Below are 27,761 nucleotides of genomic sequence, written 5' to 3' on the forward strand. Positions count from 1 at the left end.
CATCCACTAGGAGCAGAGGAATGCTTTCTGCTGTGAGGAATGGGAATGACAGCTCTATTTATGGTGGGGTGGTTTATTATATTTTATTTTCCTAAACCGAGAGAGAGAGAGAGAGAAGAAAAAAGAAAGAATCCTTGATTCAATTAAGTCTTAGTCATGTAAATAGTTGGGAGTTTCCAGAAAGTAATGTCTTTCAAGCAGGATGCCAACGTAGTGTATAATTAAAATGTAAAAAATGTAGGAAGGTCGCCAAGCCTTTGATTATCAACAAGATTTTCCTAACCCACCCATGACTTGGCATTTTGATCCGAAAATTTATCAACAGGAAAAAGGTGATGATTTCTTTTTTTGGACTGAAATGGAAAATGAGTTAGTTTGTAGAGAAATAAATCTTGTTCGCAAACTTTATTTGCTCGTTACAAAGGCTTTTAGTATTTGATCGCGCTTTAAACAAGAAGGATTTTCTGGAAGGGATTTTTGTTTTGTTTGATTGGTTGCTTTATATAATGACTGCTTTCTATTGTATAATATGAAAAGCAATGCAAAGTAATCAGCTTTTACATAACAACAATTTAATTATAATAATTTAATTCAGCTTTACTGTGCTGTACCAAAATGATAACAAGACTAAGCCTGACTTTGGCAGCAATTATCAGTGTTTAACACAGAGGAATCCCAAAACATCCTTGAACGCTTTCTCCGTTTCCTCAACCAACACTGCTAAGAAACTTCATAATCGAGCCCTACCCAGCTTCATAATTTATACCCTCCTCTGATGTGGAAATCAGATGGAGCCACTGGCGAGAGGTGGTTGAAAGGATCATCAGCTGTGTTGCCATATGGAAGCAATATGATCGGGCAGGGCTGAACGCTGGGAACCTGATAACATCCCACCCAAACCTTTAAGTTCAGGGGCAGTTTTTCCATGGACTTCAAGCACTGAATGTGGGTGAGTTTTGAATTCAATAGTCTTTTACTTTACTAGACTTGCACTTCCATGAAAGCAGTCTTTAAAGGGTATATGGTAAGCAATAAATCTTCTTGCACTAAGTGGAAGGGATGAAGAGAAAGGAGAGGCTTTTTAAATTCTGATTTTTGCTTATTATAAATTTTCTTCTGGTATGGTCAAGTCTTTTAGGAATGACAGAAAGCTGAACCCTCTTCTGGTAGGATTTTACCATCTCAGCTCTTCAGTGGCTTTTTTGTCAAGAACTTTAGCAGCACAAATGCCTTTTGCTGGCACTGGGTATTCCCACATGGAAACAGCTTAGCCAATGGATCTCAGTGTGTATCCCAATGGATACTGTTGGCATCCCAGTAAGACTCTCCAAATAGCTGTCATCTCCATTGCAGGATCTCAGTTCTTTTCTCTGCTGAACATTCCCTTTTCCTTGTAGCACTGTGGGAGGTTCATTTCAAACCCAAATAATTTAGACTGGTAGAAGATCACAGAGCACCTAGACTCCTTGACTGGTCATTCATGAATGATTGTGTCAACATATTACTTGTCCAGGTGTCCTTGATGCCAAACATGGCCCTTCTCATCTTTTTTTTTTGGAAGGGGTCACAGTGATCCTAAAGATTGAACTACCCCAGAGCACAGGCTGTATGGTTCCTTCAGGATTCCTCTCTTATCAGGCAGACAAATACCGTGCATTAGAATTTGCAAGCAAATTAAAGAAACAACTCATATTTTGCAGCTACTCTTTCCAAAATATATTTGTGCTTCAGTATAGCACTAAGCATGTTCACATTTCATACAGAATAGAGCGTTCAGTAGCCTGCGATACAACAGATCAGGCTGCTGGCAGCAAGGGCCAGTTTCCACTTCTTTGAGTGCGAGATTCAGAGTGTGGAAACTTTCTTCTTCTTTGGAAACTCTTCTGAAAATGGGTTTTCACTCCATTCAGCCTCTAAGTGTTTAAGAGGTGACTGAAATTCTGAAAGTGGACTGACTGCTTTAGTGCCATTGGCAACCTTGGGAAGTTTCTCGCTATGTGAAGGAAAAGGTGGGGATAACAGCAGGGGGAAAGTGACATTATTAAAAATCTAACTCAGGGTTTTCATTGAGCACCTTTTCTTTCTCTCCTTCTATTCCTTTGAAAAACAGGAGGTGAAAATAGCATGATACTTTTCACTTAGAAATATTAGTCACCCTCTGCATCAAAAATTCTACCCATGGAGCTGTAGCTTCAATTTCTGCTATTGCTCACCAGCACTGATTCAGGCTAAGGGCTTTATTTATCAAAAAAGAAAAAAAAATCTTTAGAGATTTCTCATCACTGTTCCAGTAGCAGCTAAGATTTTGCATGACTTCATGTGATGACTATAAGAATACTCCAAAATAAAGTAGTAATGGGACGCTGCTAACCAACCTGAGATAGAAAAACCCATAGAATGGGATTAATTTCCTCTGAGTTGAAGTCAGATATAAACTACAAGTCTGTAGCACCTGGTGGGAGGTGGCTGTTGTCAGAGGGTGATTCATTCCACATTGAGATGGGTGGATGAACCCCTTTTGCTGGCAACAGCAGGAAGCAGGTGATGCTCTCCAGCCATGTGACACCCCAAGGTGGAATAAGTGTTGAGTGCTGATTTCTGTCCTGTTTTGAGGTTGCAGGTGCCACTAAGGCTGGAGGATCTGGGGGATGCTCAGCCTTGCAGCCCCTGTGCTGATGCTCCATCTGTGCTGTCAGGTCAAGAGCTGATGTTTTGTTACCTTGGGCATGTATAAAATGAGCAGAGGGCTGAGTGAGGACAGGTAGGCACTGCTCTTGTTTTGGTCAATACTGGTCAATATTAGCTGGAAGAGAAGCAGGCAGTCCTGAGGCAGTCCTCTAGATTCAGCCTAGAAAAACACATTACTTAAAAATCCATTGTGTTGTTGGTCTGTTTACCAGATATTAGTACCCCAAGAGAAAGAATAGAACTACGCAGAAATTCAAAGACAGAAATAACATTAGCAGTTCTCAGAATTTATTCTGGGGGGAAAAAATCAGGTTCTAGCTCCTGAAAGAAAACCCACTAGCATCTTGCAGCTCTGTTGATGCTTTAGCGTGCATCTTAGATACTAGGCAGCTGCAGGGCTGCCATGTAATAGAGAAAACTTTGGTAATCTGTGCTCTGATAGCTTTCTCAATGGCATTATTTCCAACACACATAATGAGCTTAAGTCTTCCATAGTCATAGCTTCAATGTCTTTGTGTTATTTCTGCCTAGCTTCAATAGGCTACATTCGTGTCTTCACTTCATACTCTCAATCTTGTCCTAAACTCAGTGTTTTCTTGTTTTCTTTTTTTCCACTCCACGTTTAGATTTTGACATTCCTTACCTTTGGGCAACCCTCATTTATGCAAGAAAAAATTAATACTGAACAAACTAACCTTGGGATGGTTAAAGAAATAACTCATTTCCCAATGGAAATATCTGAAATTCCTCAGCAATACCATGAGAAACTAATCTTGAATTTGATCTGATTTTACAAGATGATTCATGGTTTCTGACTCAAGAAAAGTAAACTTGTTGATTGGAGTTTAGGTACTTAATCTTTAACAAAAAGACACTATTTATTTCATTGCCATCTCCCTTACCAAAGAGAATCTTTAATCTTTCTTTCCGGGTTGCCTATACGTTATGAATATGAATATCTGAGGAATGTGGAAACTTCACATTTCTTTCCAACCAAGCACAGGAGACCAGGCAGGACTGAGAGCAGCTCTGCACACTGCAGTGAGAGCATGAAGGGATGGCAAAGCATCCTCCCAGCTGCACTCCCCTGACCTCAGCTTTGGGTTGGCTGTGTTGTTTTTTTGTTGCTGTTGCTGCCTGGAATGTTTCTCTGGGTGAGGCTAAAGCACATGCCGTAATGCAGCATTCCCAGCTTCCATTGAAGGAATGGAGCTGCTTTGATGAGTGAGGTCTTCTTGGTGCTCCGTGGGATCTAATCATCCCATTGGCACAAAATGGAAAGAGAGAAGTCAGCCGTTGCTCAACCCACGGTGGTGTACAATGCTGCATCCAGATGTCAGTCATCCAATGGGTTTACAGGACATTTTTCATTTGTATTGCATTTATAGCAACTTAATGCAAACACCCTACTCTTCAGATGTGGGTGTGACTTCTGCCTTTGAGAGTGAATGTGACACAGCAAAGCCACACAACTTCTGCAGCATCAAAAACAAACGTGAGCAGACATCAAGCCTTCCATTTGTCCTGATCCACCCTTGCCTTGCACTCTTCCAGCAGACCACTATGTGGGCTCTGAGCACTTCCTCAGGGCTCTGACCCCTCACAGCTGTGACATATCATGTGTTCACACCCCCAGGTCACCTGCAAGCATCAAATTCATTTCAGAAGGAATCCAATCCATCCCAGTGTAAGTAGTGGCAGCATCTGCAGTTAGAGCAGCTTAGCTTACGTTTCTCTTACATTGAGGAAATTTAAGACAGTAAAAGAGCATATTTTGGCTGGCCCTAATCCTTAGCAACCTAACGATTTGTACAGCTGCTGATTTCTGGAGTACAGAGGCATCACACAAAGTATTGGTTCATATCTGTGACAGAAACTTCTTTCTCTTACAATATTTTCTTCGCTGCATTTTTTTTTCCAGATGGAGGCTGTTGTTTGTTTGTTTAGCATAAATTGTGCCTCAGGAAAAAGTTTTTAAAGTTCTTTTTGGTGTATATATATTATAGTGGTAGGGGAACTAACAAAGCTAATTTGAGGAAATCCAGGCAGCCAGAGATGTCTGGATTATCCTAAAATATGTCATCCTGTTTTCTGCAACAGTAAATTTCACAAAGCTACATTCAGTTGACAGAAGATATCCAAGGGATAGACATTTCTTTATCTTGGGTTCAAGGATGCTTCAGCCAAAAGGCTTGTTTGAGATTTATTCCAAACTCTACTTGAATGTAATCTACTTCACAACATATCATCTTCTGACACAGGGGTTAGCAGGGATTGTCTGTTCTCGCTGCGCCCTCTTGCTATGTTTTCGATGTCCTGTGGATAGCAAGTTGAAATGTACAAGGCACCCATCAGCTGATGCTTTGGTTTCAACTCAAGTTACAGAATAAACTTGGGGTAGAAAGGAGATGTGAGCCATGGGAATGGGCCACCATGCTCCCAGCTCTGCCTACACCATGCCCTTCACTGATGGATGGGCTGATGGGATCCCCATCCCCACACTTTCCAACATACATCTGCAAAGCCTAAGGAGGGACAAACGCAGACCAGCTGCCAATTGGCCTTGTGGATTTGAGGGCTAACATCCAGTTGGCGGCCAGTGGGTTATTCACACTGGAACAGGAAGCAAACTTCTTGCTGCAATTACCCTCCAATTTCTACTGTTTACCCCAGGAATAAACTAATTGCTGCTGTAAAACACCCCTCCCACCAGGTCCAGGAGAAGCGTATGGAAGAAACGAATGTCAGCCAGTTGGTCAGTGGCCAAATGCCTGGCCAGAGGCCAGCTGGCACCCCTTGCCTTATTCGCAATGGGGGAGGGCTCGAGTGCCTCACTGCCGATAACGTGCCTGGCATTTTTGCTCTACACATACACCAAGTGTCACATCCTAAATCAGTGTTTCCCTCGTAGCTCATTAGAAACACAAAAACTAGTCCAGGTCTTTCATACTCCCACTGAATAAAGTCAGTTTATTTGTGAGTTACATGTGAGATCTGAAAGAGATGTGCAAGCAGTCTGGGAAAGGCTGAGATCATCCCCACAGAGATGTGTAGTGGGCACCTCTCAGTGCTTCAGACCTAAATGTCAGCTCCCACCATATCTGTCAAGGCTCTTTTCTTCTTCTGTCAGCCTCACAAAGATGGGTGGCCCTACAGCCAGGCACAATGCTATGTACCCAGCTGAAACCCAGCAGAAGGATCCTACAGGGCTGCCTCTTAATTGCCACACACACTATAATCACATCTCTATTTCTGACTTTCTAAATCCTGCTTGCAGTGGTGAAGCCAATTTTGGACACAGGGACTAAATATCACTTGTTTTTCCTTTCAGTGTTGTTATCCCAGGAAAGCAGAATGACAAAAGTCAGTGAGTCACTGTGGCCTTTTCAGAATACCCAGGAGCAGCGTTTGTCCACAAAGGAGAGAAATCTAAACCCAGGGGAGAGGCAACAGGATCCTTTGGGATGTCTTACAAATTATAGGGGTGGAATATTCCAGGTCAGACAGGCAGTGATAAGCAATAAAGCCAACCAGCTCCAGAGCTGAGTTTTGCCTGGTGGATGTTAGCAGTTGCGTTGAATCCTTGTTGTCTCCCTAAAATGATGCCCTGTGTCACTGCTCATAATGCTTGCAAGCATCTTACCTTGAGATTTTTTCTTCATAGACTGTATATGTTCCCCTTAACTGAAAAAAAAAGCCCACTATAGAACCTATGTACATTGCTGCAAGACTGTACAATTTAATAGCAAACAGATTACATACTTAGCAATAGACTAAGCACAATTAGGCCTCACATTCCTCTCACTCCTATAAATAACTCTCAGTTTCCTCTCTATGTCTGCAAATTTCATTAGTATGATGGAAAGAAAAGAAACGCACAGACATACACACACCAAAGCACTGAGCTCTCTTCTCTTGCAGAGCCCAGTGCTGACCTCTTGGTCCAGAGCTCTGTTCAATCTGGGGGATGGAGTGGAGGAGCTGAATGCCCACCCCACCGCCCTCATCCAATGTGTTCATGGGCATGAAGGGAAAATTCTCTGCAGATGGCTTAGGAATTCACCTGCAAGAAACAGCAGAAAGAAATTCTCCTCCTTTGTAGTTCAACCTGCGGTGTGTGTGCTGGGGATGCAGCCTGAAAGCATCCTCACTGCTATTCCTCAGAACAGAAGCAGGGTTGTTGGATGTGTTTTTCATGTCAAATCCATCCTCTGAAATCCTCTGCCCTCTTTGCAGCCTCTGTCCAGGCTTGAATGGGAAGGGAAGGGTCCCCACAGCTTAGATTCAAGGCTGTGAATTTTGTACCTGATGAAGGAGATGGCTTCTCAAATTCATTGATTATTCAAGGCCTGGAGCTCAGTGCAATACTGTGCATCTGTACTGTATCCTCCCTGAGCTGAGAGGTGTCAAACACCACAAAGGTAACTGCAGGGTGCAGGATTCTGGGGTGTAATTCTGGCCTCCTCTGTCCATGTACTGTGCTGAAGTGACCTCAGCTTAGTTATTCAGAGAATAAATGCATAAAAACCTCAAGGGAAAAAATAAAGGAAAAAAAAGTAATAAAGATCAAGCCTGGATGAGACTGCAAAGACTTGGAAACTTGGCTTGATGTAGCCTACACTGAGACTTTAGTTCATAAAACTGGAGATGTTTCTTCAGGTCCTCATGTTTGCAGCTGTGCTGTGCTGCATTGCCTGGCTGTTTGTCCAGGGCTGGTTCACACAGATCAGGGTCGGGAAGGCTGAGGCACAAGCTGGCCAGGAATACATGCGGAATATGAGGCTACTTGTTACAGGGTAGATGTTCGTTAAAGCTCTTATCATGATTTGCAGGAGAAAGATTTGAAGAGCTACACCTGTTAAAGCTCGCTGTGCAAGGCAGAGCTGCCATCTGCATTCTGCTGATGTGGCTCCTGGGCATCCTTCTCACTCCTTCATGAACACTGCCCAGAGATAGTGAGAGGGATGGGGTGGGGAGAGACTTTTCCCTTGATAGAACAGGAGATTTCTTTTTCTTTCTCTATGTTCTCAGCTCACATGTTAGTATCTCAAAGCATGTTGCGTAAATAATAAAAGCCATGCAATCGACTGAATTATTTGCTCTTCTTGTAAGAAAAAGCAAGATTTCTTTTCCTCTCCTTTCCTTCCCACACCCTTTTCCTTTCATCTTTTGTAGAAAAATCCACATAAGAAATGATGGGCAGCCATCCAGGAATAATGAGACAAAGATGATAATGTAAACCTCAGAAGAGAAAGCTCTGGCTATTGCAGTCAGGATTTTTGCATTTGCAGTGCTACAGACAGCCAACAGAAAGAAACACAGCCTGTCAAGCGTGTAAAGCAATCCAACGTACATTAAAAGAACATGTATCAGCTGGTTGTAAGGCATAGACACGCACCCAAGTCTACATTTAGGTGCTAAAATGTAAGCACGCCAGCTCCCAGGAGAGCTGAGAATCCACAGGTATGTGCACAGACAGACCCTCCTGAGTTTTTTAGTGTCTGTAAACATAAACTGCTCATACAAAGAAGTGGACGTAGGGCTGCTCATAGAAATAAGTGCCACTCTCAAAAGGGGAGCACTTACCCGGCCATGCTCTGCCGCTCTGCTCTTTCTCTTACGTCAGAATCTCAGCAGCCCCAGTTTAAGCCTTGCACTGTTATCTTGCTCCGACTTTATGAATTCCATTAAATTTTTACCAAACTGCAATAATTGCTTGGCTTTTTTCTGCTTTCAGTTCTTTGTTGTTTCAGTCTCCAGTGGCTGGAGGATGCTGAGATTGAAAGATCCAGATGAATCTAAGGAGTTAAAGGCTCTAAGAGCCCATTGTTCTATCACCATGTTTAATGAGTTCTCACCCAATCTATTACTTTGCCTCATCTCTCCACTTCTATCAGCTGAAGAGTAGCATAGTGTGTCTGCAAATCATCAGGTCCCAGTCCTAAAGCCCATAATGAGTTCATCCCAATGCAAAAGACGCGTTATCTCTAATGTGCTAAACAGCCAAATTGCTGCGTACCTTCAAAGCAGCGCAGAGTTCCAATCAACAGTACTGAGGAAATGAATCGCTTTGCAAAGCCACACGTTGAACACCAAGTCATTATTATTAGAATGGGCAAGCAGAGCTGAAGATAAAGTTTGATTCAACACAATGGAAAAATACTGTACAGCAGTAATGCCTGCTAAACAGATAATGCCAAGTTTGATGAGAAAATACTTTGTATTTCTTCTCCCTTGAAATCTGAGTGTATATTTTCCAGGTCAGTTGGAAAGAAACAGGTTGTGAGATGTCACTCAGCACTTGAGGAGAGGAGACTCTTTTCCAGATGCACTTATGCAGGGGCAACAAGCAGCACTCACCAATATTGTTTCACATTGTACAAAATACTTTAGGACTATATGAAACCATCTTTGCCATCCGAAACAAGGATCGAGTTGGGGAAGTGCTGGGCTTCCTCCTTGCACTCAGTGAGCATGGAACAGTGGCAGACAAGGGATGGAGCTCAGCCACAACCCTTTTACACTCATTTCGTTGCCCTGAGGAAGATACATTTTGTATTATTTCAATACACAGTTCTCCAACTGAACCTTACCTCGTTGAAAGGAGCCTTATTCTTTGAAAGGGTAATTTTGCACTTGATGTATAAAACACAGAGCACAGAATGCTGTAGACAAATCTTTCCGTTAAATAAATGGCTTCTTCTGAATAGGTTGTAAAAGTTGGTTTCCTTCATTCTGGATTCAGTTCTCCTCACCTTCTCAGCTGTCTGTGGCTGAGGGAGCAGAACTGGGCAGGGATGTGTAAGCTGTTTTCCCTCTTTCCGGTCTTCTTACAAATCTGCTGACACCAGCTCTGTGGATGCACTGGCTGAGATCAAGGACACCTCCCAGACAACCTGACCAAGAGCAAGGATTTGTCGCAAAGCCCAGGAATTCTGACCCAATTCCCATGGTCCAAACATAGAGAGTGAGAACTGACCAGTGAGCAATACTGAATTCCCCCAGGCTGAAGCCCAGCTGAGGGCCTGCTCTCTCATTAAACTGCTTTTATCACAGGTTTTAGGGGTTTCTGGGTAGGAGTTTATGAGCACAAGCCCCTTTCTGGATAGCAGAGATGTGAAATACCCACAGATACACCAGCTTTGATTGATCTGTTCCAGTTACAGACTTCACATCAGAAGAAACCCCGCTGATTGCTGCAGCCAGCTCCTCAGCAGCTCTAACATCAGCTCCACTGCTTTTGACAGGCTGAACATCTGCTTTTACTGATGTATCAGCAAGAAAACACTTGTTTTATAGATCTCAAAACACCGTTGTCTTTTAGACAGCATGGCCCCTTTGTGCTGCAGAACACATACGTACAGTCTCCTGTGGCTACAGCACAGCCTTTATTTCTTCACCTGATTCCTCCTTTGGCTGGATAAAGCCAGAGTGTTTTTTGTTGTTTTCCTGTTTTTTTTGTTTTTAATGTTATTTTTAGAGTTGTCTTTTCACTCCTGTGCTATGCTCATGTCTTTTTCAGCTGAGGGTAATTGAATCTGCAGAGCTCAACACCAATATCAATGTTAAATCTCCCCGACATATATCCTCTTAAGAGAGTTTTATTGAAGTACATTGGTGCTACACCAAAACCATGAAAACAGAGCTCCTTGGAAAAGGAAATCTTTCCCAAGAAAATGATGGTCTATTTTGAGGAGCACAGAGCAAATGAGGGCAAAGACCCATTTTGCTGCATATAGGTGGAAAGATGTTTTCAGCACATCTGATCAGATCCACAAGAAATGGAAATTTGACTTTTCCTGTAGTGATTCTGGGCTCATGTGAATGATCAGAAGGAAAAAGAAATAGTTCATAACCAAATGGAACCAACAAAGTCTTTGAGCTTCCCTGTCTATATTGGTGCTGTCTCCAGGGCCTTGGGTCTCTGGGAGTGCTTTTCCCTTGTCTGTTCTTGACAAGGTGCAGGTCACCTAGCAGTAGGCAGCATCAACATCCATGTCCTAGGGTATCCCAATGGCAATGGCTTGAGTGTGTGACACACGGTGTAGTCGTCACCTCCAGGAAGGACGCTGTGATGTGTTGGGCATACAGATAGCTAAGGAAAGCAAAGCACTTCCTTGTGAAGGATTAATCTTCTTTTGCCTCAAGCTCTGCAATTGAAATTAAAGAAAATATTACCTTTGTTTCACTAATCTTCTGTAGGCTTGGTAAAATGTATAATACATTCCATTAAGCTCAAGTTAGTTAATTACCAGATAGGAAATCCAATATATTCTCAGGGTTATTTTCCAGTTGTCATTTTGCAAGAGAATTTTGCTTTGACGTCACTGAGAAACAAAACCCACTCTGTGGACAAAAGAAACCGCAAATAGAGGAAAATACATCAATATTGTTTTTCTTATAGCCTGCCACTTATTGGGTGGTTTTTTGTTTTTAATATTGTGAGCCTGCCTCTGGCAAAACTCCGTTTTCAATTCCAATGCGTTCAATAAGAGGATACAGCTTACGGTGCCGCTCTTGGAGAAGTTTTGAGGATCGTGGAAGTCTTTTAAGGGATCTCTTCAGGGTACTGGCTATGTATTTCAAGGGAACAACTCCAATGGGGGGAAAAAATACATATGCTTGTATAAATACATGTTGAAAGACAAGACCATTGCTTAATTGTTGGGTTATTTTCTTAAGTTTTATTGTGCTCCCATTGAGGTGTAAATCTGTTCTAAGAGCTCAGTCATTTACCAGGAATATTAGCCTTACCAAGATGCACTTCTTAAGAACAGGCAGGTAATTAGGCTCATCAATACTAATCTGATCCACCACTGAATCTATTGTCCTGCTTTGGTAACAGCCAGCATTTCTTTTTCAAAATTCATTATTACAGCTTGGCTCTAACAAGGTTTCTAACCTAATTAATTACTATCGGGTTTATTTACATGCACAATCATACAAGCATCCATCAGTTCAAAATCTATGGGCATTTGTTCTGCATGTGGTGCCTGTTTATGTGCAGAAGTGCTGACAGCAAAAAGTGGCTACAGAAAAACATATTCCTTTGGATTCCGTGGGGCCGAAGTGGAAGTTAACCAGAAATACCGAACAAAATGTTGGTGTTCTCTTTTTTCCCTCTGGAATTTTGTTTTGGAAGAGAACCTGAGGGAAAAAATTCTAACAATGTCAAAATATTCTGTTTTGACTGTTTCAGAACAAAATGTTTAGAGTTTCCTTTTTGCAACGGCTTTTGTTTTGAATTTATTTTTTTGGTTTTGTTATATTTTCTCCGATATTTTTATATATTGAACATATCGCGTTGTAGAAATAGACGTTAGAGTGCTAAAATGAAAACGATTGCTTTTATCTAAAGAAAAAAAAAACATCTGGAATAATCCTTTGAAAAATTTTACTTTGGAGCTTCATGCACACTCTGGTTGGTGACTGGACTCAATACTGCATTGGCCTTGGCTTGGAACAGCCACAGCACTTGTCTTATGGCTGCAGTAGGACGTAGCAGACAGAAGCACGTTTTCTACCACACATCCAGCTTGGGTTAAAAACACCAAGCACTGTTTTAATGAAGGGTAAATGCAGGGAGAGCGGTGCATGTCAACCTCATCCCAACTGCCATTCCCCAGCAGATGCCTCCAGACTGAGTGGCAGCAATACCATGTGGCAGTAGAATAGAGAAGGTCTATAGTCAGCTCTATTCCTCACAGTAGATATGGTACTTTATCTCCTTGTAATTTTGATGCCTGTGATACTGACCAAGAGGTATTTCCCTCCAAGGGCTGCATCCATGCTTGGTGCATCCAGCCAGGTGGGCTGGTGACATGGCCCGTAAAATGGCCTGGCTCCCATCTTGCATCAGGTCCCAGCTCCATCCCACGGCACATTGCAGATCTGTCCATGGACCCTTGGCTGCAGCATGGAAATTTGGAAGCTTCTTGCTATAATCTGTGGTTAGGATTTCCAGCCCTGCCAGCAGGGATGGGAACCAAACCACAGTCTACTGAGTGCAAAAAGCCTTTGTTGTAATCTGATAAAACCTTAACAGTCAGTCGTCTTCTTTTAATGGTAAATTAAGGGCCTCATTCACTCCACAGTGGCCTTCTCATCCTTTTGTTTAAGCCTTAGAACAAGGGAGGCTGTAGAGCACAGGGAGGGAAAATGCATCTCAGATCCCTCCATCCTCACAGCTTTGAGGAATACAAACTGAGAGCTGTTTTCTCAGATCTCTGCTTTCCAGACAGCACCATGGCACCTTGCTGGGGCACCTGGTCACCACCAAAAACACAGCATGAACCCCAGCTCACCAACTGCAGTGTGTCCAAGTTTCCCTGCTTTGTTTCTTGGAAATGCGATCAGCTCTGAGGTTTAGATTTCCCCCATGCTGGCAAGAGCAAGCTTTTGCCTCAAATGTCTTAACTGGAATCCATCCAGGGAAACTGCACGTTCAGCTGTCTTGGTTGTTCCATGTTAAATGCTCCCACTCGCAGAGCGCTGTCCTCACAGATGGAGACGTATTTGTGATAAGTCATGGCACTAATTACAGGTATCCGCTCCTTTATGGGATACAGATGGGCTACCCAGGGACGCTGTTGCTCCCCAGGTCCCTCTGCAAAAAGGATCTGTTTCCATAGCTCTGGGGTAATTTATGAACTTCCTTCAGCTTTTTGGCAGACAGTCGTTCTCAGACTGATCAACTGCTACCCACACGTCCAACGTAATGCAGTCAGCACACAGTGCAGGTTCATCCATCAACCCTGAGTCCATCAAAGTGCTCAACCTGTTCAAAGCCATCTCCTGACTCTGGGGACGGCCTTTTCTTCTGCAACTGCTCATGGCTGGGTTTTGCCTTCACAGCACTCACTATGCTCTGCTGTTAACTCCTTGGTCTCAGCCATGAAGTCCGTCACTGTGCTACCACAATGGAACCGAATGGCTGCCCTGAGCATCCTCAGGTGGGTTTGTTATCAGCTGTCAAGTGTTAGGGATGGAAAATCCACATGGGAGCAGCCCAGGCACTGAGGAGAGGGATGTACAAGAGGACCAATCTCAGAAGCTTTGTAGTGGAGCAAGAATCAAAATAATCTCCATCAAGGAGAACTGTTGGACTGAAATTAGATGGCCTAACCAGTCTCTCTCCAATGGCTGCTTTTCATCAGGTCTTTCACTGCAGCATGGAGATCTCACTCACTCCACAGTTGCCTTCCAGTAGAACTTCAAAAGGCAAAAAAACAAACACAAGAAGTTGGAATGGACAGGACTTCAGGCATCTTAAAATGCTGAAAGCACCAACGGTTTTCAATAAAGCTATCTTGATTTACAATACAATTTCTTTTTAAAGGACGGCAGATCTTGATTATTCCTAGGATATATTAAAAAAAAAAAAAAAAGAAAGAAAAAAAAAAACTTGAAGGTATTTTTGTCAAATATTTTCATTCCTTTTCCAGAGGAAATAGTTGGTTTTATAACTGCAGATGCCTCTTCGTGAGCTGTTCAAGAAAAATCCCATGATTTTCCATTCATTAGCCAACCCAGGCTTGCTGGTGCATCCACAGGAGACAGAAGGTGTTCCCATTCTACAACTGGAACACAGTGTTTACAATTGTATGGCGTCCTAATAATGAACAACTTTCTTTGACGTCCCTCTGGCTGCTAATTAAAGAGCAGCTGACACTTGCTGGAAATGCTGAGAACATTCTGTTTTGAGATTATTTTGCTGATATGTCACATATTTTCTGCTTTTTATTTAGGCTAGAGGTAGTTCTACAAAAAGAAGGTCATTATTGCTTAGGATGAGCTTTATTGCTTCCGTGTACTCCCTAGGTGAAGTGGTCTAGATGTTACATGACATCATCATGCTGCCTACGGCAACCAGCTCTGGTGTCACAGCCATAGGGATCTCAGCTGGGAGATGAGCACCTGTAGCAAATGAAATCTGAAATTCAATGCATCAAACAGATGAACCCCTTGATATGCACACATGCACACTTACCCAGAGAGAAGAAGCAAAAGAAAACTATGATAAGCATGTTTTTCTTCTAAAAAATTCCATGTACGTGGCATTTAGAAAGCTGATCGGACTCAGTGATGAAGTTCCACTGATGCAAAACCTCACTGTGCTTGTGCCATGCACTTGTTTCCATGCACGTATGCAAGCAGCTTGATGTGTGGTTTTTGCATGAGAAAGCAAGGCAAGACGTATCCAGGAGAGGAAAACAAGTGCAGCTGCCCTGCTTGATAAAATTATGACAAGGCATGAGTACTTTATATATACCTCATATGCAGGTGTTAATCTGGGGCAAGGAGAACATTCCCACTGCAGCAGTGCTCAGCAATTTGCCATCCATGCCTCTCATTCCAGATCTGCCACACAAACCTGATCAAAGTCGTTCACCCAACACTTTGTGCCCAGCGTGAGGATCCTTGTTTGGCTCAAAACTGGTGCCATTTGTCATGAAGTGGGATCCTTTTCATCTAAACACTTATGCATGAATTTATTATGAATGTATTCTTTATGCATGAATTTATTATGAATTTATTATTTATTATGGCTCCTAAGCCATAGGAGTACAGCATAGGAATTGTGCTTTGTGCGCTGTGTTCCTGCTTTGTGGCTGCCAAAGCAGATAGCAAACCACACCCAACGAAGCTGTGTGATCACCCCAGGGTCCTTGGGATGGAACATAACTCTGAACAATATGATGACCCTTCCATTTCCCAAGTTCCTGCATCACAGCCCTTTGCCTTTGTTCTCCTGATGGATTTTTCACTTCCACCACAATGATGTTGTTTCCAGGTTACACATGATTCAGAATTGCTCCAACACAGTACTAATGCTACCTTTTATCTGTTCAATTCCCTCGGAAATTCTCTCTTTTCATTTGTTTTGTCTGTCTGACTGCCAGATATTACAGGTAGGGAGTATACAAAGCGTTGGTGGAGAGTTGTTCCCACTGTTCGGCATATGGCAAGAAGGGCTCAATATGGGCGAGAAATCAGCTTTACATGGGGTTCAGAATATGGAGCCTCCCTTCTAGCAGGTTTTGGTAGGCAGGACCATCTTCCAGGCAGCATCTTAGTTTGACAGAGCAATATTGAAGGAATTTTGAAAGCCTCCACCACTTCTCTTTCTCTTTTGCTCCCTTCTGCAGCTATTTTTGGCTTCATGGGCATTGCTATTGCTGATTCTGGCCAAGGCAGCTTTGCAGAAGACTGTTTCCCTGCATATTTGCTGAGTGTAAACACAATCTTGCAAAACAGAGGATGTGTTTCCAGAAGGGCTGAAGAACAGCAGAGAAAGGGAGAGTTACTCGAAGTGTGTCTGCTGAGAGCCCTGTATTAAAAACAAAGCAGTTCTCCAATAAGAAGTCTGGCTGCAAGATTTCCACGTCTCAGCCTACTGGAGCAGTTAATGAGCAAGGGAATAAATAATAGATGGAGAGAATAAGTCTTGCAAAACAAATTGGTGCTTTATGCAAAAGCAAACAGCCACATTTAGCATCCTGCTATTGCACTTCTGTCTTGTAGGTAAATTGGAGGTACTTCTGTAGTACCAGCACGTGTGATGTGTCCCACATTCACACCTTGTGTCCAGCTGGATTTTTCTGAATGCTTCATGCAGGCTGTATGACATCAAGCTACCCTTGGCTCAGCAAACAGCTTCCCTTCCCTTTGCGGGGGCAAAGTTTATTGTCCTTTCTTTGCCTTTGTGAGCACTTTTGGAGGCTGCTTAAAATATAAAAACAAAACCCAGGTTCTGCAATGAAAACAGGTGTCCGCTCATTAATTCCCCATCTCATGGATTTTGCAGCAAGAAAAGGGACAATGAACACATGGGAAAATATATGTCTCTGATAGTGCATTGTTTCTTACATTTTTATATTGATAAACACTGACTCACCTTCAAAAACATAATCCAAAGACAATAAAGGGAAGTACAGAGGGATCTCATGGTCCTTGCTGACTTTGTTTTGTTTATGACCCCAAAACACCGTAGAAGAAATATCCATAAGCATCTCCTATGTCTGCAAACAGCGGGCTGAAATATCAGCTCAGCCTCTGCTGCTGCATCACAATGACAGTGAATTGCTTCAGCTTTGCATACACAAGCAATGTTTTGTAATTAGGACTTCTTTCAGGGAATGAAAAAGTCCCATATTTTTCTCATTTGTCATTTTCTTTCCCACCAAACTCCACATTTCATAACATTTGAAATGTTGGTAAAATGTATTTCCGATTCTTACAGAGGACCACGCATGAAATCAACTCCAAACGGGGCCTGCAATGCTCACAACTAATAAACATCAAAGGGAAACATTCCTCTTCTTGCACTGCTCGCTGTAAAAGCACCAGAACTCCCACTTCAAAGTGGATTTGCAGAACTGCATTAGGAACATGTCCTGAACGTGGCAAGCCAGGGTTTGACAAAACACAACAAAGTGACCTTAGGAACACTGTGTAACCACATGGAAAACTGAAGGTGAGCAGGTCTCTGACCCTCTGCTCTGATCTCTTTTTCTGGTCAGAAGGAAGGATGCTCAGACCCATGAGCTGGGGAGATGGAGCACATCTCACAGCACTGGTGCTTGCAGGAGCACATGGGGCCAGGTGTTGGGATGCAGCAATGCACTGCAAGCCCTTCCTTGCAAAGGTCGTCCCATTTAACAGCTTTCCTTGGAGCTTCTTTTCCCACATTCCCAGGGGCTGAGGATCATAGAATCATAGGACTGTCGAACTGGAGAATCGTGGAATGGGGAGGGATAAGCCCTGTGCTCCCCCACAGTTCGGTGCACAGCTCCAGGAGGTGCTTGCTGCCACCAGCCCTGGGCAAAGCAGGTGGTGGGGATGGTGGGAGACGGTCCCCCATAGCCCACACCTTCCCTCCATGTGAATGAGGATGCTGAACCCCTCACAGTTGTGTTTCTGTGATCTTATGGTCTGGTGATCCTATGATATTTCGTTTGTTAGAGCAGATCCCACCATTCTATTTCAATAGCTGTTGATCTGCTCTTACATTTACCTGTCCTTCTAAGAAAAGTGGCCACTTATTTTCCCTCAATTATCCTTTTATCAAACACAAACATCCCACACCATTTCCTCTACATCTGCCTTTTTTTTTTCTTTAACTGGTTACCACATAACAAAAATGTTTCTCTTATATTAGTTTTGTTATTGAGGCAAAGTAAACCGTCGCTCCTCAGCACGCCGTACAAAAGCCAGAAGCGGCGTGACTCAATCATGCAGGATTTTATTTAAACCATTTGTCCTGTGGTCAGAGCAGACTAAAGGCAGATCAGGTTGCCCTCAAAGCAAGGCTGGGACAGTGAGAGTGAGAAATGTTGGCACTTGCTGCTAAAACCACATGCGCTCGCGTGACTGCGGCTTCCTCAGGCCTCTACTCGCCTTCTGGAATCGGTCTCCATGTGGGAGCACCTGTATGGGGATGCTCAGTGGGGTGCTGGTGGGATGGGGTGGGCAGGAGTGGGGGCGTGTGTAGTCCTGCTGTTCTGCTGTGGGGCTGTGCCCTGCATCGTGCAGCTCTCCGGCACGGTGGAAGTACATCAAAGGGTGGGGATGAGGATGCAGAATCTCATGGAGGTCTGCAATGCAACACGAGATAAAAAGGGTTTTCCCTATGGAGATGTCTCCTCTGGAGCAGAGCTATTGTAAAAGGTGCTGGGCTTGGTTAGTGCAGGTTGGGATGAGGTGAAAAATGGTAAAACCAAATCTACCTGAAGTGCCTCAGGTAGCCCGGTGCAGTTGGGATGATTTGGTGTTCTCTTCACTCCCTCCATGCCAGCACAGCTGGCTGCGCTGACTAGACCAGGAATTGATCTGGCTTAACAGGAATCCAAAATAGCAACAGCTAAAGAACATTTGGTTTAATTTTAAGGAGCATCATTTCCCTGATCTGGCTGACAGAATGTGCCAGCACTAGTAGAGCTGGAGCTGCAGGGTGGGGAGGGAACTGGCACGGGATCCCTGAGATCCAGCAATGTTAACAATTTATTAGAAATCTAATTTAGGGCTTTATTAGTTCTGAACAAAGTGTTTCTCTTGACTTGGCACTGGCAGTAGATAGCAAAGGGCTCTCTGTCTCACCAAACCATTGACGCCATACACAGGTAGCTGGATTGCTACACAGATGCAATGTCCATGCCACGCACTGTAGATTCATGCAAAACGTTTCTCCTAAATGCATCACTCCAGCCATTTGCGTAAGCAGCAACAATCCCCTATATTAGAAAAATATGTTGAAGGCTTTGATTAAGTGCCTTGTATTTCTGAATCTGCCTCTTAGATCCAGGTAATGGGGCTGCAGTCTGGGATGCATTTTTGCTCATGCCAAAGCATCTCATTCCCCTAAATCCTCTGAGAAACAAAGCCTGGATGTCTTGTATGGATTGTGTTTATGCTTATATATTTATCTATATATTGTTATTCAGATTACAACACTTGTGATCCAAGTTCATCCAAGAAATCACTCAGCTCTGCCAGTTTACTAAGTCAAAATATGATTGCTCTTCAAAGAATGCAAACTGCTATGAATTAATCTCTTCGTCTGCGGATATAATGACTTTTCACTAATTTACTATGAAAATATTGCCATGTGTGGGTTCCATAAATCTGTCTCACCCTGTTCCTAATTACTTTCCTCAGATCCTTTGAACTTTTACCAAAAAAAAGTTACTTAACCAAGAAAACACAGCTGCCACATGTTGTAATTTCCTCTTTGGGGGCACTTGTTATCGTCTTTACAAAGGTTTTGCCAATCTCTCTCCCCCCCCTCCTAATCATTTTTCTCTATTATTTGTGTATTTCTTGGTAACTGTTTAGTTTCGTCCTAGAAAGCACAGCTGTTTGTTATGTGTGTTTAGCACCTTACTTACACCCTGAAGGATGCAGTGGCATAAACTCAGGTATATTCTCCCCTCAGTAAAATAATGACTTTTTCCAGATCTTTGAATTCTCTGTTTTCCATGACTTGCTGGCTGTCTGATTTTCATCTCACCAACACTGGTGTTGGATTCAGGGTCAGGGAGGGAGAAGGAAGGAAAGCCTTCCCAAAGGCAATAAATTAAAAAAGGAGAAAAAAGAAAAGAATAAAGGTCATGATGTGAAATTTACCTTTCTGTTCTAATGCCCAAATGCTTCCCTTGTGAGCATGAGTGCTGCTCCTGACTTCAGAGGGGCTATTTTTGGAGCAGGTGAGTAGGATTTGACCTGGCTTCTGTTGGCAACACTAGAGATCCTTTGGTACCTCTCAGCTCAACTTATGTTGAGTTATGCTTGAGATGCACCCACCAAATCCATCTTAAGGGGCACAAGCAGCTTCTCTGTTGTAACACTTAGATTTGATCATCTTAGAGATCTCTTACAACACAAAGAATTCTCATAGAGTTTTCATAGAATCCTAGAATCATTCAGGTTGGAAAAAACCTTTAAGACCATCAAGTCCAATTGTCCATCGTCACCATGCCCCCTAACCACGTCCCTCACTGCCACATCTCCAAAGTTCTTGACTCAGTAGACACATGCCAAACTATATAAAGTGATGAGCTGAAGGCCACAGCAATCTCTGTTCTCTCAAGGATGGAGTCTTGGAGATGAAATAATTGAAACAGAGCACCATGAAGAAGAGCAGACGCCTACAAGATACCTGGCCATGTCCTGCCATGGAAATGATCTGACATTGGTCATGGGGATAGAAATGGTGGTAATATTGACATGGTCCTGATGTCCTTGGAGTCTCTGAGGGACGCTGGGGGTGATGGAAGAGTTGAAGTGATGCACTGCAGAGATGTTCTCCCCTCCATTGTTCAGCTGTGCATGGCTGAAGATGCTCTCTGGATCACCCTTATTTCTGCCCTTTCCAGTGCAGAAACTTGCCTGGTGTTGGACAGCCATCAGAATCTGGCAGGCAGGCAGGCGACCAGCTGCTTTTCACCAACCACTGTGTGCCCCTAAGCTTCACTGCTGTGTTCATCTCTACTCACCCTCCACCATCATTTGCAGAGCCAGTCACAGTGGGTTTCCCAATGCAGTTGCACTGAGATTGGGCACAAGGAGCAGTGCACCTACACATCAAATTGACTCAATTACCCCATCTCTTCTGCACCACCCATTAACTTAAAGGATCCAAATAAATGTGCTTGTTCCCAGACCTTGGGGGCATAGATGTTGCTTTGAAGCAACGTACTGATTTCCAAGAAAATATGGAGTCATTTAGGAGAGCAAGCATGGATATTGACTCACTGTTTTCAAACTGTACTCAGGGATTTGTTTTACTGTGTGGCCTTCTAAAAGTTTGTTTCTCTCCTGGCTAATATGAGGAGTGAATGAATGATTTTATTAGGCAAATATTGCTCATTTCTCCCATTGTTTTTTCTTTTGCTGAGTTGGGTTTTTGTTTTGTTTTGTTTTGTTTTTCCAGTTCCCTTTTTTAAACCACAGATAAAATTAACTGAGTTTGAGTTTTGTTTTGCTTTTCACAGCTTATTTTTAAATGGAAATCTTGTCATCTTTCCTCTCCCCTGAAGACAAGGAGCATGATTAAGCCAGAGCTGATCACCTCCTTCAGAGCTGTGCCCCAGGTTGTTGGAGCACCCGTGACTCAGATCAGCCAGAAAGTGAAAATTTGAGTCTTCCCCTCATCTTACTCTCAGATAAATCTGTCTTTTCCATCATAGCCAAAGTGAATTTGATCTCAAAGTTGGTACAGTTCCAGCAGGGCAGTGAGGACCCTGAGTGATGCAGGAGGAGCTGCCCCTGCCACATAGTTCCCAAAGTCATCCTGCCCCATCCTGTAACCAGCTTTATGGACCTACACTGCCCTTCCACCTCCCTTGTTCTTATTGACTGATCAACACCCCAGGTTTTTTCCTATCACCCATTCGATACTAGTGGACATGATGTATATTGTGCCTGATATTGCTCTTAAGGCTTTGGGTGGCAATTCTCAATAAACATAAGGAATTATTAGACATCTCCATACCCCACAGGACTGGCTATTCATCATAATCCTGGGCTCAGTACTTGTGCTAGCTCTGCTCTTGGAAAAACACAATATCCTATTGAAATCACAGCAGGACTCTTTCTAAAACACATGATTTTCTGGAAAGTCAGTATGAACAGGAAGCAGACAAAAAAAGAAAGGGAATCAGGGACAGAAATACCAATATAAGCTCCAGGAGCTCAGCACCTTGACAAGCTGGGCCCTTCCAAAGCAATATGCTAGCAGTGATCACTGTTGTCCTTCTCTTTAATGATCCATTTGACGACAATTTGCAGAAGCAGATGCTGTAATACAATTAATCTTTGACTGTGAAGTACCTGCTGGGCTGCTGTCAGGATGGGAAAAATATGCCTTCTGGAAAGTGCTTTGTCTTTTGAGATGTATTTTAATAACAGCACGAGGGGAAAATCATTTGGAAGGGTCTGCTACTTCTTGGTACTTCGTGTTGGATCCCATGTTACTGTAGAAGTTATTATTGTAATATAAAGTAGAAATGCGTTCTCAAAATACACTACAGCACATTATTCAGGACAGCCTGTAAGCACAGTCTTAATATTAAGCACATGCATGGATCGCTCTGAAGTCAAACCAAAGACTTCTGCTGTGCACAGGGTTGAAGTTAGGATGATTGAAGTTAGCTGTTTTCCTGACTCAGGACTCGGCGCCGACCCTTCCATAATAGAAAGAGACAGCCACAAACTCCTGGGGAAAAAAAAATCCTAATCATATTAAACCAGTGGTAAATTCCCCTTCATTGTGTAGCAGCCCAGGCTTCATCACTATTTTGGGAGTGAATTGCTGTATTTGCTTTTTGCCCAAGCTGTGAAGCCAGCAGCATGCATGTGGTATTGTGTTTATACACTCCTTGTCTTTGCACAACACCCAGCTTCTAAGTGAGTTGGTCCATCTTTAACATTTGGTTGTATTACCCCTTCGACAGAGATGTAAATGTTGCTCCAGGACCTTGTGAAATGATGGCTACAAACCATCCCCGTCCTGCTCCTGCACCTCTGTCACTTACAAAGCCAGAACTCTGGCCCAGGATCTCCTTATACAACAGGAACCTGCATGAGCTCACATTCTCTAACAATAATGCTAATTTTAAAGTTGAAGCACATAATCCGAGAATGATGCTCTCAGCCTTTGCAACTCAGGATGGGGTCATTCAGAGGACTTACAAAGTGGAATAGTAACCGATGCGAAACATTTTAAGAAACCCTTTGCATGGAGTTTTTCAGCCCAAATCCCCTGATATTCGAGTCAGCACAACGCATTTGATCTTTCATCTGGTTCAGCTTCCATCATCCTGAACTCAGGGGAAAAAAATGTAGTTCTCTGGAAAGGTTTCCTTACACCGCAGCTTTGTGAATTACCTCCCCTGGCACACAGAGATCCTTTGCACGGACAGTGGTGCCATCAGGAGAGATGCTCTGATGGATGCAGCAGCCAGCAGACCAACTTATCAATGTAACACATTTGAGGCTTTGATGCTATGTATGACTTAAAATTTCTCATTACAAGAGATTTTTAACCTTGAAATGGGGATGCAAAGCAGACAGAGAGTGTCTCAGTGGAAGGTTGCCTGCTTTTTGCTTTTTATTTTTAATCATAGGTACTTCTGTAATACTTCCCCGAGAGGTGATGCAAGCTGACCCTGACCCACACCACCATGTCTGCTAAGATCTGCCAAAATCACAGCTCAGACCATGTTCGTTCCTGCTTCATCAGGAAATATATTGTGTAATAACACACACTGTTAATTAAGGCGAACAAAGATGCAGATCTCATCCTTTCCATCTCTTCAAGATAGCTGCTCATTACCAGAACTTATTCATGCGAATGTCAAGCATGAAGTGGCCTTCCTTCCTTTAGTGCAACTTGCTGAGACTCTTGAAGGAGTTTTAGGAAAGCAAACCCACACCAAGCATCAGACTGACAGAGGCGGAGAGCTGCCAAGTTATTATTACAGCATTTTGCTATTATTTAATAGGAAGCATCCCAGACATCTTAACAAACAGGAGTCCCTTGCGGCTATTTTGCACAGTGTTTCTTGAATGCTGTGACTCAGCACTTTATCGACACAGCAATGCTATCAAGAATAGAGTTTCAAGAGGCACAGATACAGCAGGTGGAAGGTGCTGGGTGTGCTGGTCAGGATTGTTCCAGGAGTCCTCTGGGTTTGTCCTTCTCAACATGGAATTGTGCATCCCACAGCCCAAGCAGGAGATGCTGCACCAGGCTGAAGATACCATCTCTCCCAGGGATGATTTCAGGCATGCTAATGCATTCCCCAACCTCCTCATGGCAGCCATATGAGGGTTGAAAACTGGTTTCACACCAGCATTTGCTGACAGCAAAATATAATGAAAAACATTTATATGAAACAATGTAGACCGCATAATAATTGGCATTTTATGTAACCATCCCAAAGATCATAAGATTTCAATTTAGCATAGCTAATCACGGCATTGATTGCGCTCCCCTGGAGCCATGCATCACTGGGAGTGAGCCAGGCTGTGCTGCTGTCCAGGGATGTACAACCTCCTCCTGTCAAAGCCCCCAGTGCAGAAGGGATGCTGAGTGCAGGAAGCCCAGTGGTGGTGGTAGTAAAGCAGGTCATTCAGCAGAGTCCCTAGAAAAGGAAAAAGGAAGCACATTTCAGCCCATTGCATTGAGCTGGACACCAGTTTGTAGCTGCTGGGAATCCAGAAAATGTCTTTAATATTCTTAAGGGGTTCACAGGCCCTGAGAAGATTGGACTTCACAATGCAGTTGAAGGAACATGCAAAAGGCTATGGAGGACATGAACTGAAGGATTTGGTCAGTGGGCATGATGGGGTTGGGGCTGGAGTTGGTGATTTTGGAGGTCTTCTCCAACCTTAATGATTCTGTGATTCCATGCACCACTCTGCAACCCTGGACCCTCCGTTTCACATTCCAGGAGCCAGAAACAGAAGCAATGGCACTGGAGGTGCCATCACTATATTTATATATCACTGTATTTATATATATAAAATATCACTAAATTTTCTGGTTGTGGCTGCATTGCTCCAAGGGAACAGAGCATCTGCAATGCCCCCTCAAGGAATCTCTGTAGAGTTGAAACCTCCTGGGCTGCATTTTGCTTCTCTCCTCTCCTCCCCCTGCTCTGGTCCAGCCCATGAAGGTCGGGTGTAAAAACACCATCAGTCACGCAAGAGAAGCATTAAAAACCCACAAAATTGGTGGTGCAGGGAGAGGTGCTGGGGCGGCTTCTTGAGCGGCCACGAGCACCACAAGAATTAGGTCCAAGGTAACCAGAGAGAAAAACAAACCACGTCCCATCCCGCTCCGGGGTTGTTGTTTTCTGGGCTGAGGTTACTCAGGAAGTTTGCAGCAGGATATGCTGCTGACCTCTGCTCGCAGCCATGCTGTTAACGCTTCGCTTACCTTTTCTCCCACAATAAGCTGAGTGCTTCCTCCCTGGGAGTGAGGCTGGGAGCAGGCTTCCTGTGCTGGGGACTTGTTGGGGTTGGGAGCAATGGGGACATCCCATGGCCGAGTCCTCAGGGCTGAGCATGGGCAGCTCAAGGGATGGATGGAGGAGAGCAGAGGAGGGCAGCAAGGGGTGGGATGCTAGTGGAGCTGCATTTGGGGAGGTTTGGGAAAAGCAAAGAAAGTGGAGAGAAGGGGGAAAAGAGAAAAATCAGGAAAGAAAATAGAGATGGCTTTGATATTTCCAGGTGGAAGGCATGAAGGTTTCAGATAGGAAATGGAGGGAGGTGAGGAGGCCTGAAGTCACAGTGAGGACTCAGGCATGGCATGAAGTGGCAGCTCAAGGAGAGACCTGAAGGATGCAGCTTGGATATTGGGAAAAGAAGGACTAAGTAATGGAAAGCACACTAACACACATCTATTTTTTGTAATTTGAAAACTATATTAAGATCATTTTAGTTGAAAAACAGATGACATTCAAGGTCTATACTTTGCAATAAACATGAGTGGAAATCGCCTCCTCCACATGTGCTGCCGATGCTTTGAGACTGCAGCAGAACCAAGCAATATCCTTACCCCTCTCTGCTGCAACACCTGACCCTGCTGCTCTGTCCAGGGTTGCAGCATTGCAAGAAGGAGCAGGACAGCCCAAGCACCCAGGCTTCAAGGGCTCCTATATCTTGTTTTAATTGTATTTTGTAGCAGGGGGGGGGGGGGCTAGATGAAGCTGCAACAATGGCTTAAAAACAGGCTCTGGAAAGAGCGACTCACTTGCTGAGCCATTGAGGATGTTGTTTATATGTTAGATCCTGTTTTCTTCCTCGAGCAAAGTGCTTCTCCTCCCAGGTGCATCTCCCGCAGCTTCCTGGCCATGGGTTCTTGCCCACCCTCATGCAGCAAAACCCTCACAGAGCAGCCTGCAGCAGGAGGGAGCTGCACTGCAATAAATAACTGATAACGCCCCAGCAACAGGGGGTGAATGCAATGCCTGGGTTAAGCACAGTGCATCTGTGATTTGGGTGGGTTTTGGGGTCACTGTGATGCTGCTGCAGAGCTCCTGGCACCCTTTGGACTCAGGATCTATGGGGCAGCAAACCCAAATGCTGGAGAAGTGCAGGGGGGGACCCAATCTCCCAACATCAGTGATGCCTATGCAAGGACATAGAGTCACCTATAGGGACACTAACTGCAACAAAATAATCAATACTTTTAGTTCTACCCCAAGGCAGAGCAGCAATGAGCCTGGGGAGGCTGCAGGGGTGGCACAGCCGTACCATGCACAAGTGCTTTGCAGTGCCACCAAACTGAAACTGAGGGGATCCCTGGGGACCCCCACGTCCCTCCCTGACCTCATCATCCCTCCCCCCAGCCCAAGGACACTGCCTGGGCTGACACGTCCCCTTGCCTGAGGACGGGGGCTGGGAACCAGGACATGGGCCGGGACGCAGCAGCTGCCAACATGGGAATGTTTGAACAAGAAGCGAAACCTCATTTAAACAAATAAATAAACAAGCTGACATCCTCCGGGCCCGGGTTTATGATAATAAAAACAGCGCGCGCAGCTTGTGGGAGGAAAATACATCGTGTATTTTCACATCTCCCGTTTCCTCCTAGACCGTCGCAAGAATTTCCTCCGAGTCCATCACTTCCTTCTGACATTTTCGAGCTCAGAAGCTCCTACCGGAGCGCAGTGCCCTCTCCTTGCTGAGTGATGCAGGAAGGTGAGGTTTGCAAGGATGCCTCTCTGCCAGGGTGCTGTGCATGGCTGTCTGAAATGTGTGATGCAGGAACAGCAACTGGACAGAACCAGGGATGGGAGCTGAGCAGGACCCAGCCTGCTGCAGCCCCTTTCCCAGCACCATACATCCCCATAGACCTGAATAGAGTGGGGCTGAGGGGTCCTTTTAGGAGCCAGTGCCCATGAGGGTCTTTTCCAGGTCAGCCTTCTGCTAATTTTTAAAAGATTTTCAAGCACATCCTTAATTCTGATAAAATAAGATGCAGCTGGGTCTCAGCAGAGAAGAATTGAGCACTGAGTGCTCTTCAGTCACCAAATCAGTGCAGAGCCACTGTTTGCAAATGGGTAAACTGAGGCACGCAGCAAGCAGCCTCCTGAACCACCTCCAGCTCCATATGCACCAGGATCCTCTGTCATTAATTTCTACCAGCTCTTTCCCAAAGTGGCTCTGAGGATGTCCTCATTTGCCATTTTCTCATTAACAAACAACAAAGCCATGCACAAGCTAAATGTCCCCAGGTCCCCAGCAGTGGGGACCATGCCAATGCTTTCCTCGTGTCTCAGAGCCTCTGTGCCAGAGCAACCTTTAATTGCTCTCATTCCATTGTGAATGAACTTGCAAAGTTTACGCCAAGTCTAAGATTACAGTAAACAGGTTGTGGAGATGGGAGCTGGGATATCCTGGAAAACCCCAGATGCCCTGAAAAGGAAAAATAAAAACAAAGAAATTACAAGTGCATACCAGAGGGCTTTAAATTGAGGTGAAGTTGCCCTAACTCCTCTCTGTGTTTCATCAGGTTGGGGATAAGTCAGGCATATTAGCCCCAAAGAGGTGACCTCCAGCTGTCA

General features: G+C 44.0%; 1 long non-coding RNA gene across 1 annotated transcript in view; it reads left to right on the forward strand.

Annotated features, from left to right (window-relative positions):
* Positions 1–734: 734 nt before the first annotated feature.
* LOC107322200 (uncharacterized) overlaps positions 735–27,761 on the forward strand; it is a 47,751-nt gene continuing 20,724 nt past the window's right edge. Inside the window, exon 1 of the long non-coding RNA XR_014936825.1 lies at positions 735–949. This is a non-coding gene — a long non-coding RNA (uncharacterized LOC107322200). The remainder of the gene's footprint in view (positions 950–27,761) is intronic.

This window comes from Coturnix japonica, chromosome 23 (assembly GCF_054131305.1).
Source record: "Coturnix japonica strain WE chromosome 23, WE-NBRP24, whole genome shotgun sequence".
Taxonomy (NCBI): domain Eukaryota; kingdom Metazoa; phylum Chordata; class Aves; order Galliformes; family Phasianidae; genus Coturnix; species Coturnix japonica.